The following is a 13,026-nucleotide window of genomic DNA, read 5'->3' on the forward strand; positions in this document are numbered from 1 at the left end:
CATTGATTGTTGAATACCCAGACATACGATACTACTCCACAAATACATACAAACTAAATACCGATCACTGAACCAGAGTTGTTTAACACTCAAACCTTCATACCTTATACACTAAAAGACTAATCCTTATAACCATAAGACTTTGATTCTTCTGTTATCTGATTCTTTTACCAGCTAAAAGCCAATCCTTGTATGTATCATGAAATTCCCTTGTAAAAATTGCAAATCACTTTATGCTTGAAAACCAATGTTGTTTATGATTCTGTTTATTATTTTGCATTGTTTATTCTGTTATTGTTATGTAATTGGATTATTTAATAAAATGGGGACAAGATTCGTGGTCAGACCATATTGGTGGTCATATTAGGCCAATGTGTGCCTTGGATCCAGTAATTAGAGAAGAACCGTGTGCCTTGCTTGGGGTTAGTGCGTGACTGATCAACAACCTAACCTTGATTTTTAAAAATGAAAATTAAATATCCAAATCTAATTATTGCTTATCCATAAACTTAATACGTTAAATCATTTCAATTGATCATTGTTTAATCTCAGTATTGTCAATGTGACTTGCTGAGCTAGTTAGCTCATTTGTGCAATTCTGTTTATGTTCTTTTCCAGTTAAGAAGGAACCTGTTGGTAGCGAGGATCCCCAATCAAGTGTGCGAGCTAGGAGTCCAGGTTGAGCGGAATAAGCTAGCTGAAGACTTTTGTTTTAGTTTAAGTTTGGAAGTTTGTAAAAATGTTTAATATTCAGTTGTAAGTTTAAATAGTTGGGATTTGGACGTTTGTAATATAAGTGTATGTTTGTGGCTTGTGTGCATACTTTAACCTGTTGTGATCCGTGGATGAAGGTAAGTCGCATAGGTCACTGCATATTATTATCCTTATTTATTGTTATAAGCAGGTTTATTTATATGGTGTGTCGTGGACCCCAAACTTCTGACCCGGGTTTGGAGGGCGCCACAAATACTATATTTTTAAATTATGTATGTCTGTGATACGTGTTAAATTATTCTTGTTCTTAATTGTTGTTTCAGTTTAATATTTAAACAATATTATTTATTCTTCCATTTAGTAAATATATCAAAGTTTAATTTTCATAAATATGAGTATTATTATTAAAATTATTTTTATGGCTTTTTAATTTCAACAATTATTTATAGGAATTTATAAAATTTAGAAAATAATATTTCGTCAATTATTTAGCCCCAAATTATTTTCTTATTGTAATCGTTTGCAGATCCAATGTTAAATTTAAAAATATTTTAAAAATTATGAAAATTATTTTATTAATTTTCAAATATTTCGGCAATTTTAAAATTATTTTGATAATTTTTTGATTTATTTTTCACTCGCAAATTGTACCGTTAAGGAATTAAAATACGAGTCAAAAACCAGCCTACAGGTCAGAACAACACACGGGTCAAAATAAAGGACACGTGCTCTATGTAGGAGATGCGCACGTAGCTGGTGTTATAAATAATATATAAAAACAAATACACACACATGCACCCTCATTATTCTCTTCCGCCTTATCCACCCACGCCAGTTCTCCCCCCACCCGCTCTCTCCCCTCCCCTCTCTCCCCTCCCCTGACTTCACCCACGCCTCCCCTCTTCTGTCTCCCTATGCTATCTTCTTCCCGTATATTTATATATTTTTAATATTCAAAAAATTCATATCTTACAAATCATTCATTCAAATTTCAATCGCTATATATAAAAATGATCATCACTTTGATATCAACATATATGTATATATATTGCAAGTTTTTGAGAAGAAAATTTTTGGGGCATAGTTTCATTTTAATTTATTTTTGGGGCGTACAAAAGGAATTTGGTGATGTTGATTACTCCGCGGGGCGTTTCAGCGTGCGTGTATCTATGTATATTAATTTTGGATTTTTATGAGAATATTTTTTTGGACATCAAATAACCTCTTAGGGTGATCAGAATTTATTTTAAGATAAAAATTTCGGGATTTCACTTTTGTATTTGAGTATATTATAGCATGTTAGTGTATACATATTTATTTCATAATTTTTAGAAGTTGTTGTAGAAGTCGCTTTTCGCCGTATTTTTCGTTTCTCGCGTATTTATATGTGCAAATATAAATTATTATATATTTTAAATTTATTAATTTTATTAGAGTATAGTTGGATGGTAATGTTTGAAATTGATTTTTGAGGGGCTCTGACCCCGAGGAAAAGTCCGTTTTACAAAGGCGTTATTTCGAAATTTTTTAAAATATTTATTTCAATCTCAAATTATTATTTTTTATTATTTTAGAAAATTATTATTTGATTTAATTATTTATAATTGATTTTAAATAATAATTATTTATGATTTAATTAATTCATTAATTCATTTAATCAATTAACTTTGTTCATAAATAGTTAAATAAAACGTATTTACTTTTAATTAAGCCAAATAATATCCTAAAATGATTTTGAGATTTTAAAAAATATATAGAGGTATTAAAAATTCAATTAATATATTATTAATTTGATTATTCTTATTTTATTCAAAGAAAATAGACTGTTTGTCCGGTTAATACGAAATGAGTGCGTCTAGACTCAGAAAAAAATATTCTGCTTTTATTAAAATACTTTCGAGACACAAATTTTTTTGTTTCAAAAGGTCGCGTGTTTTACAAGTCACTTCCGAGTCACGTATTTATCAAAAATTCGTATTTCAACTCGATTTCAGTTTTAAACATACAGAGTTGAATGTTTTGACAATATGAGTTATGTGACACATGAATTATGTATTTACATGCTATGTGAATTACGTGCGTACGGGTTCAAGAATATCGTGTTTGACTGTTTTATTATGTGTAATTCTTGTTCTATGAATATGATATCTGATTTAAGTAAGATGATATTGTGTTTTGATTGGCGTTGGACGATTATATGATGAGTTACAAAGTCAGATTGAGTTGGTTGATTGTTGTTTGGAATAGAATAACAAGAGGATATTCTAATAAATAGACGAGATAATGTCAGATTTTCGAAATAATCTGTACTCGTATTGATTTACAAAACTTTTTTGTGTTCAGAAGAATTTTATTATATATTAGAGTCAAAAGCATGATTACGTGAAGTAATATTTGGTAAGTTTAAATGAGTTATAAGATTTGAATTCTGATTATGTGTTAACTGATAACTGGTAAATCAGAAGGGTTGTATAGGTTGACTTTTGATAATATTAAGTGTTTATTGGTAAACGTCATATGTATATACGAAGGGTTATGGATACAAAGTTTGATAATTATAAGTTAGAATCGATATACCTTTAGTGATTATAGTATTGTCAAATTCTCGTAAAAGATCCGGATGAGAAGGGCAATATCGAAGACGTACAGAAGGTCAAATGGTGTCGCAAAGCGAATAAGAAGTAAATCGAGAAAGCAACAATGTGTTGTAGATAGAGTATAGTCAAAGGTTATCTGTGAGTTATGATATGCATATATTGTGGAGTGTGAAGTATGAGACTGAGCTGTGAGTTGGAATCGAATTTAAGGCAAGTTTCCTAAATCCTTTCTTATATGTGTTGCATAGATTGTGATGTTTCTTTCAAGATTATGATATCATGTTTATGCTGTGAACTACATCTAGTAAACCTTTACTTCTGAGAATGAAACCCATGATTTCTTTCTACCTTCGAGTTCTGAAAAGCCAAACACTTTATTATATCCTATGAACACATACACTACGATAAGATACCATTTTAAATTACCGGATACCTTTTATTCAATGAATACACACCCTTGTATACCTAATTTCATTTCATGAATACCAAACCTTTGTTATTACAAGGTTGAAACTCTTGTCGTATTTGATTTGATTATCAAATGTAAATGTTGTTTTTAGTTAAATGTTTTATAACTGCTGATTATGATTCTATTTATGGAAATGAATGTTTTTATTGGATTGAATCATTAAAATTGGATTATTTTTATAAATTATGTGGACCAGATTCATGGTCAAATATAGGCCAAAGTGTGCCTTGGATCCAGTATAGAGAACAAGGTTGTGTGCCATGTTCGGGGTTAGTGTGTGACTGATCAGCAGCCTAACCTTTGGTTTTTAGTTAAAACAAGACAAGTCCAGTTCAATAATTCTTTTGAAAGATTGAATTCCTAGTTTTCAATTGATACAAAGATTGATGAATCCTTTTGTATAATAACCAGAGCTTATGAATTCTTGATAAACTATTTCAGATTGTTATTGCTATATTGGTACTTGCTGAGCATTGTTGCTCACCCTTGCTTTTATTTTAACCATTTTAGAAAGGCGTAAAGATGAGTTGCTCGAGTATGATAGCATTTAAGGCTAAGGCTAGGCGAAGAGTATGAGTGGTTAAGTTATCCAAAGGTCAAAGAAGGTATCCAGGGAATTTGATGAGGAGGGTTCGAGTTAGAATTGTTTATTGAGATTCAGTTTTAAATCAGGTTTGTAAATAAAGTGGTAGTGATTCTTCTTATCGAAGATGGATTGATGTTGTAAAAGATGTTGTTTATTAATAATAATAGTTGATTCTAATTTCAATGATATAACCTGTATGCAATTCGGTTTTTAGGGGGTTAAACTATTTTCTGTTAAATCTTTTACTAAAGTTTCCAAGTTTTAAATTCTTTGAATTTTATTATCTTTTCAAAAATACAGATTTTCAAAAGTGTTTTAAAAAGGTTTTTATAGTAGTGTTTTGGTATCGGTTTTTGGATAATCTTGGTTCGTGTTTTATGTATATGGTGTATAACGATTCAATTAATTGGTTGATTGCTTGAGATTCAATGCATGTTAAAGTTAGTTAATTTTTAGAAATTATAAAGTTGTTTTCTTAAAACTTGGTTTCCACTCAAGTAATTTGGATTAGTATTTATATAATAAAGTGGTATGTGCTTGTTCATAATGATAATTATATGCCTATGTGTTGTGGATGGTTGGTGGTTGATTATAGGTTATACAATGATTGATAGAAGCTGATTTGCTAAATTTGGTTAAATGGTTAGTATATTTACGAACAGATCATGTCAAATTTTTGACAGAATTGTAGAGGTTAGTCGCATATGCTATAATTGTGTTACAAAACTTTTATATGGTACTGACGAATAAGAAATGATTGTGTATTGATATATTATATGATAAGAGTTAGGTGACATGGGGTAATACATGACATCCATAAGCGAGTATATATGAAATTATTTGATTTGAACTTATGAGTCAGAATGAGAATAATATGAATATAAGGTGCATATAAAAGTATGTGACTATGTGTAATGTATTCAATGTGGTTAGAACTATATAACAAGTATGAGTTGAATTAATTAACGCGAATGGGGTAGAAAATTACATGTTTAGAGAAACTTCGATTGTTTATAAGATTCCTAATTAGGATCTGTTATTATATTATAGATTTGGAAAGTGAAGGCATTCGAACTAGGGAAGGAAAAAAGATTTTAGGTGACAGTAACTCGATCTCTGTTAAAAAGGAAAGCTCTTGAGGCAAGTAACTCTGCCCATTCTTATAAATGTTAAATGAGAATGAAATGATAAGAGAAGTTGTTGTGATATGAAATGATAGAAAAAATGATTTTAATGATATTATTCCTTAATCTTTTTAAATAAACCCTGTGATTAGCCTGGTTCCTTTTAGATTTTTATATACCTTGTTTCATATTTTGTATCATGTTCCTTGTGAAGATTCATATACCCTATACATCCTGATGCTTTATTTTACTCAGTTGCTACATAAATTGATTTAGATCCTTATATTTATGGATCATATTCTTGTTAACATCCTGTTTAAAAATAGCATTGTTCTACGTATCTTGTCAATAACTATGCGTACCTTGATAACTCTCTAGTCTATATTCTTTTTCTTACACCCTTGTTTACCCTATTTAAATTCCTCAAATGAACCTAAGAATGATTTTCGACTTGAAAGAGTCCAAATGATTTCAAAGGACGGTATATGTTTAAAATGAAATTAAGTTTCAGAAATATAAAATATTTCCAATATAAAGGTTTTTACTAAATTCCTAAAGATTGGGTGAGTGCGTAAGAGGCTAGCAGGGCTAGTCCAGCTACGTAAGAGGTTAGCGGGGCTAGTCCAATATTAAAGGCCAATGTAGCGCCTTAGGTACTGTTACCCGGTAAAGATTTAATTGTTTAAGGGGTTGGATACAATTATATTAACAAATTGATATCAGGATGTAAGATCAATAACAGTTTATTAATTATGATCTAAATATAAATTGTTACAAAACTCTCTCAAGAAATTCTGATGTTCTTAAGAACTTCTAGGTTACAATGATACTCGTGTAAAAGCTTATCAACAATGATAACCTGTTCCATCACTACAAGAAAAACAACTTCAGACAACACTAATTAGACAACAGTTGACAAAAGAACCGTTGTCCCAAAATGACAGATAACGGTTTTATTGTTCCCTTCTAGAACCATTGTCTAATCCAAGGTTCATACAACGGTTTTGTGAACCGTTGTAAAAAAATCACAAAAAAGTGGAGTTTGCACAACAGTTTTTTAAAACTATTGTCTTAATATGCTTCACACTATGGGATGAGTAACCGTTGTAAAATGTTAGACAACGGTTTTTCAAATCTGTTGTTAATCCAACTCTATAACAACGGTTTAAAAAACCGTTGTCTTGTAAATATAAAAAGACAATAGTTTATGAAGTTGTTGTCTAAGCGATCCCGATACAACAGTTAATTTAGAAGTCTCTCTGCTGGATATTTACCTTGCAGACAAGTGTTTATGAAATGTTTGGTCTTATTATACATCAAACAACGGTTCATATACAAGGTTCAGACGACGGTTCTAAAAAGACAATAACAGTTGTCTAATATAGAAAAATGTGGCACCATCTGATTGGTGGAAAATATTTCATCCGGATCGCTTAGCTGGAAAAATCTCACCCATTGACTGACTTCACCTAGATCACTTAGTTGGCACAATAAGAGCCCTTGATTTTCTGAAGGTGCTGTTGTGTGATATCAAATTCTTAAATTTTTAAAATTATTTTTAAAAATTATTTTTTAGACGATCCAACCGTACGGATGTTAAAGTATATAGATTTTATTCATATGAAAAAATTATAAAAAAATAAACTAATATTGAATGACTTTAAGGAAAATTTGGTAAAAGTACTACTACCCTAAACGAGATTCTTTCCCAAATAACAAACTAATTTATTAAAATTATTTTTAGACGATCTAGCCGTACAAATGTCAAATTATATTGATTTTAGTCATGTGAAAAAATTATAAAAAAATAAAACTTATCTTGCATGACTTTATAAGGAAAATCCGGTAAAAGTACTATTCCCTATAATGAGATTCGTTCCCGATCAACAAAATAATTTTTTTAAATGATTTTTTGAATGATCTAACTATACAGATGTTAAAGTATGTAGATTTTAGTCATATGAATTTTTTTTAAAAAAAATTCAAACATATATTGAATGATTTTATAAGGAAATTTCGGTAAAAGTACTATTACCCTCAACGAAATTCTTTCCCGAATAACAAAATTATTTTTAAAAATTATTTTTTAGACGATCCAACCGTAGGGATGTTAAAGTATATAGATTTTAGTCATATGAAAAAATTATAAAAAAAAATTAAACTTATCTTGCATGACTTTATAAGGAAATTTTGGTAAAAGTACTATTACCCTCAACGAGATTCTTTCCCGAATAACAATTTTTTTTTAAAAAAATTATTTTTTAAATGATCCAACCGTATGGATGTTAAAATATATAGATTTTATTCATATGAAAAAATAAAAAAAAATTAAACTTATCTTGCATGACTTTATAAGGAAAATTCGGTAAAAGTACTATTACCCTCAACGAGATTTTTTCCCGAATAACAAATTTATTTTTTAAAATTATTTTTTCGACGATCCAAACATACCGATGTTAAAGTATATAGATTTTAGTCATATGAAAAAATTATAAAAAAAATTAAACTTATCTTGCATGACTTTATAAGGAAAATTCGGTAAAAGTACTATTCCCTATAATGAGATTCGTTCCCGGTCAACAAAATATTTTTTTAAAATGATTTTTTGAACGATCCAACCGTACGGATATTAAAGTATATAGATTTTATTCATATGAAAAAATTATAAAAAAAATTCAAACTTATCTTGAATAATTTTATAAGGAAAATTCTGTAAAATGACTAATATTTACATGAGACTCGTTTACGATTGTCTGAAAATTAATCAAACAACGGGTTTTACGACGTAATATGTCATTTGATTACAGACGACAGTTTATTCTCACTTAACCGTTGTAGAACGGAAACTCATACAACGTCTTATAGATCATTTATTTTAAACTGTTGTAGAAATACTACAAGTACAACGGTTTTGTAAAATTTCTATGAAACCATTGTCTATCATAAATTAGTATTTAACGCAGTTTAAGACCTATTATTTCAGAACTAATGATCTTTAAATGTGTATATACATATTTATTTTTAAGTATTTTAAAAGTAAATAAAAAATTACATGAAATGAATATTTTTTAGGACAACGGCCATTCAAGTTGCAAGAAATGCTACACTACACCACCGTAATTGTTAGTGTAAACTAATAATAAATATTTTTTAATTTTTTAAGTACTCAAATATTTAAATAAATTTAAAATAAAAAAGTTTTAAAATCAAAGAAATATATAAAAAAAGAAATTAATCTTCTATAAATTTTATAAGAATATTGAAGCAAAAATTCTATTTTCCCAATTAATTTATTGGTTCTAATTTGTTTCCCCTTAACATTTCATTTCCCTCTTAACATTTTATTTCCCCCTTTTTATTTTGATTCCCGCTTCTTTAAAATTCACTCCTCCTTCCCCCTTTTATCTCCTTATACACAGAACACACATGAACCCGCCTCTCTCTTCTACTGGATCTCAATCCACCTCTATTTGAAACACTAATTACACAAAACGGGTTGTATCTATCCCCTTTTGTGTGATTGTTATTTATGATTTCCGATCTAATCTACATGTGATTGTTTCCTTTATCCAAAACCCAACTCTTTTCTTTATCCCAAGTACTCTATAACCTTGATTGAAAAAGGTAGGTCTAGTAATTGGGAGGCTGAGCTCAAAATTGGACAGAGGCTTCATTTTCGATTTAGTTCAAACGCCTCCAAATGATGCTGGAGATCCTGCTTGTTCACTTATTGATAATAATCAGACAAATAAGAATAAGAAATGAGGATAATCCTCTAAACTTAAACAAAGCTTGGATTCCTCGCCTTTGTTGTCCATTGATGCTTATTGGGTTTCCGAACACGCTCGTCAGGTACTTTAATTTCTCCTTCTATCTATGTACACAATTCAAAATTTTATGTTAACGATTCTTAAATGTAGTTTTTCTATGTGGATTGTGTAATTAGAATTATCCACATATGGACTTTAATTTCTCCTTCTATCTTTTGTTTTTTTAAGGTTTCAAAAATGCTCTTAGGCGGCATGAAAGTGGTCGGAAACTACATATGGACCAGCGAAAGCTCTTTCAAGAATTCAACTTTAGTCCTCTTTCAGGTCGTTCTTGTGATAATTATGTATATGATCTCATTGTTTCATTATTTTCTAATAAACAGAATAAAATTTTGGTATACTTTATTTAATTATACTCATGACTTTAGTGATAGAACCTTTAATATAGATTTTCTCCTTTTAGTTAAACTGAATATTTTCCGATTCGTTCCCGATGTTGACGTTCATGCAGACTGTAAAAGGAGTCGCTGAAGCATCACATTTTTATAGCCACTAATTTGGATGAAAGCTTGCTTATCCACATTAGTTATAGTCCAAGGAGTTATCTTGATCATGTTCATCTTTGTCCATATTTAGATTTAGTTAGTCATTTTTATCGATATATTTGACATTATCTTATTTAGATGGACATGTCAAAATTTCTCTGTGACTTCAAACATAACGTCAAGTAGCCTTCGGCCGTGTGATTTTAAAATGGGAAAAGCCTTGGCTTCTCTTCAAACATTTAGGTGCACTTATACTTTTGATATAAGGTATGTTGATCATGTTTTCTTTCTATTGCTATAAGTTTTTCTATCTTTTAATTTTTTTTTGGCCTTCACTAATATTCTATGGACTCATTTTTAATAGTTTTATGATTATAAAGACACATTAATTGGCATTAACAATTCTAGGGTATCTTATATAAGATGATATGATACGCATTACTAGTTTGAAAGCCAAAAAATAGGTGGACTAAACCTATCTGTGCATGATCTGCACTTTACACAATTAATCAGTAGTTTTATTCAAAAATATCTTTTATTTCATCTAAATTAATCCTGTTAAATAATAATAGGCAGTTCATTTGAAACTTTTCTTTGAAATAATTAATGTTAAAGGCTGGTTGAGTTTTTTTCTATATTATATATTAGCTAGGAAACTACATCTGATCAGCTGCTAACTCTTTTTTTTATTTAATTTTGTGTATTTTCATTGATGGTGTGAAGAGAAGAAGTTGAGGTTCCCCGGGATAAGTACTTTGCATATCTCGATAGGATTGAAAATGTAACACAAGTATAGTTTGGAATGCCAGCCGTTCTAGGCTGATTGAAGGAGATGAAAATAGCTTTATGAGGTACCCAATTTGTTATACTTTATTATTAACTAGAGACTTTTTAGTTGATGAATGATGCAAGAAACTTATGATATTTAATATGTACTTTTAACATTTCGATGAATGAAAGTTTCATTTATTGTATCCCAGGATGTATAATATCGTTAAATGGAGCAGTTCTATAGGGGATGTAAAAAAATTTATTTCATTAGTGAGAGGTGAAAAAAAGTACCCCGGTGGCTTTGTTTTCAAAGGTTGTGTCATGGTTGGTAGCTGGTAATAAATTATATGCATTCAATTGATTTGTGTTTATGGTCGGTGAGGCAACCCTGAATTTTCGGGTAAGATGCATCTTTTTACAGTTCTTCTTAGTCACTCATTTTTTGGTGGCGACTTAGTTTGTACTCCATCTATTTTATATAATTAAACAGGAAGCTCGAGCTGCATTCTACCACAAGACATGCATCATCATTTCAGCTTGATGATAGGCATACCATATACTTATCCAACTCTGTTGAGCACTCCAGCCACACTTCCAACAATTATGTGTCTTCAAGTGTTAAATTTATTATTTTTTCTTGGAAAGACTTAAGACATAGAAAGTAAAAGATATATACTAGATTATTATAGTTTGTATCTCAACTCCTCATATGTAATTATGTTCACATGATATTTCATGTACAAAATGTTTAGTAAATTATTATCTAAGAGACACTTGGAAAATATATAAATATTGTCAAACCATTGTGTGTAAAATTGAAACAATATTTTTAGCTTGCAAAACCATTATCTAATGTCAATAAACTGTAATAAAATAATAAAAAACCGTTGTATGTAACTATTCTGACAAATGTTACAAATGAATAAAGCGTTTTCTGAATATAATATACACAAATTTAAGTTTACTTGATCGTTGTAACAAGATGTTTCACACAATACTATAATAGCATGAAAAACTTACAACAATATGTCACACCCAACGGTTGTGTAAAACTAAACCCTTTTGTTTCAAATATTCAAACAAAAGGTTTTTATGTAGAAACACTTGAATGACTTGAAGTCTAACAACACTCTGTTAAGCTAAACCGTTATTTCATCAAACCTTCGAATAATAGTTTTATACGACCTCGATGTTGTCTTTGATTCAAACAGACAACGGATGGGTACCGTTTTCTGATACACATATAGACGATGCCTCAATACTCAATGGTATTGAGGGGTCTCAGAAAACGGTTAAAAACCGTTGTCTGAGCCTTTTTTTTCTTGTAGTTCGTGTTTATATAATACACAGCTTCTCTATCAATTACAAGATATGTCCAAAAGATATTTATCCTATTTCTATACATATCTCAATTAATAGCTACGTTCCTACAAATCAGGAACTGACATTAAACTACTCCTCAATTATTGGGACGGTATAAATCAGTAGATTCTGATTTTTTTCTAGTAATCCTGACACCTAGTCATATCCCGATGACTGTCTTCATCCGGTTGTCAAATCCTAATGCCATGCAAATCTTGACGGTTGACAAATCATGATTCCCAGCAGATCCTGATCCTAACTTAGAGCATTTTCACCTAACATTCCTTCCCAATTTATGCTTTGTAGAATATGCATAAATTCTATGCTCAGCTTGATGCCAAAAACAGGAAGACAAAATGTTGAGTCAAAAGTTGTAGAGTATAATCAGTAATTGCTGTTGATATTAATTTCCTGGTTCTTCATAAACCCTTGAATATCTCATGACAAAATCCTTGACCCTCTCATCTATCTTCTTTCTGAGAAGTTTCTTTAGCTTGATCTTTAGACTTCTTTCATAATCAGTTTCTTCATATAACTGATATATAGCAACTCTCAAGTTCCCAATTGAAGTCCTCTCTAATATCAAATCATCAAGTAATACATAACTAGTTCTCAGACCATCAGAATTTAATGTCAACTGTCTTGAAGTAAGAATTGTTTCATACACAGCTGCACCCCTTCTTATGTTCACTTCCTAATGTCTGTAGTTCATGTACATATGAGTGTAATGCCCAAAGTAATCAAAACCTTTATCTTAAATTCTCCTTCTGATTGAATAGAAATCAAATCTGACCATTCCTTAGATGCTTGATTTTCAACCATTAGCAAGTAATGAATATATTTAAGCTCCTTGGTTGACATCATCAGTAGCTCATCAGAAGAAAATACTTGAACTTGATCTCCTTCCAACATCAACATAATCTTTTTATTTGGTTCCGAGCCATCATGCTTGTCAATGATAAGTTTTACAGATTCAAGTCTGTTAAGATGATCAGCAGTAATTTCCTGACCAGGTCTATCAGCCAATGTAAAATTTTCCATTCTTGGATTTACAAATGCAACTTCATGATGCTCAATTCCTGCTCTTG

At 30.1% G+C, this 13,026-nt stretch overlaps 1 long non-coding RNA gene across 1 annotated transcript; it reads left to right on the plus strand.

Annotated features, from left to right (window-relative positions):
* The first annotated feature begins 9,672 nt into the window (after window positions 1-9,672).
* Window positions 9,673-11,176, plus strand: LOC141711088 (uncharacterized). The gene is made up of 4 exons (XR_012571210.1): window positions 9,673-10,072; window positions 10,529-10,656; window positions 10,786-10,976; window positions 11,067-11,176. It is a non-coding gene; the product is annotated as an uncharacterized LOC141711088 (long non-coding RNA).
* Window positions 11,177-13,026: the final 1,850 nt, after the last annotated feature.

Source organism: Apium graveolens, chromosome 3 (genome assembly GCF_009905375.1).
Source record: "Apium graveolens cultivar Ventura chromosome 3, ASM990537v1, whole genome shotgun sequence".
Classification (NCBI taxonomy): domain Eukaryota; kingdom Viridiplantae; phylum Streptophyta; class Magnoliopsida; order Apiales; family Apiaceae; genus Apium; species Apium graveolens.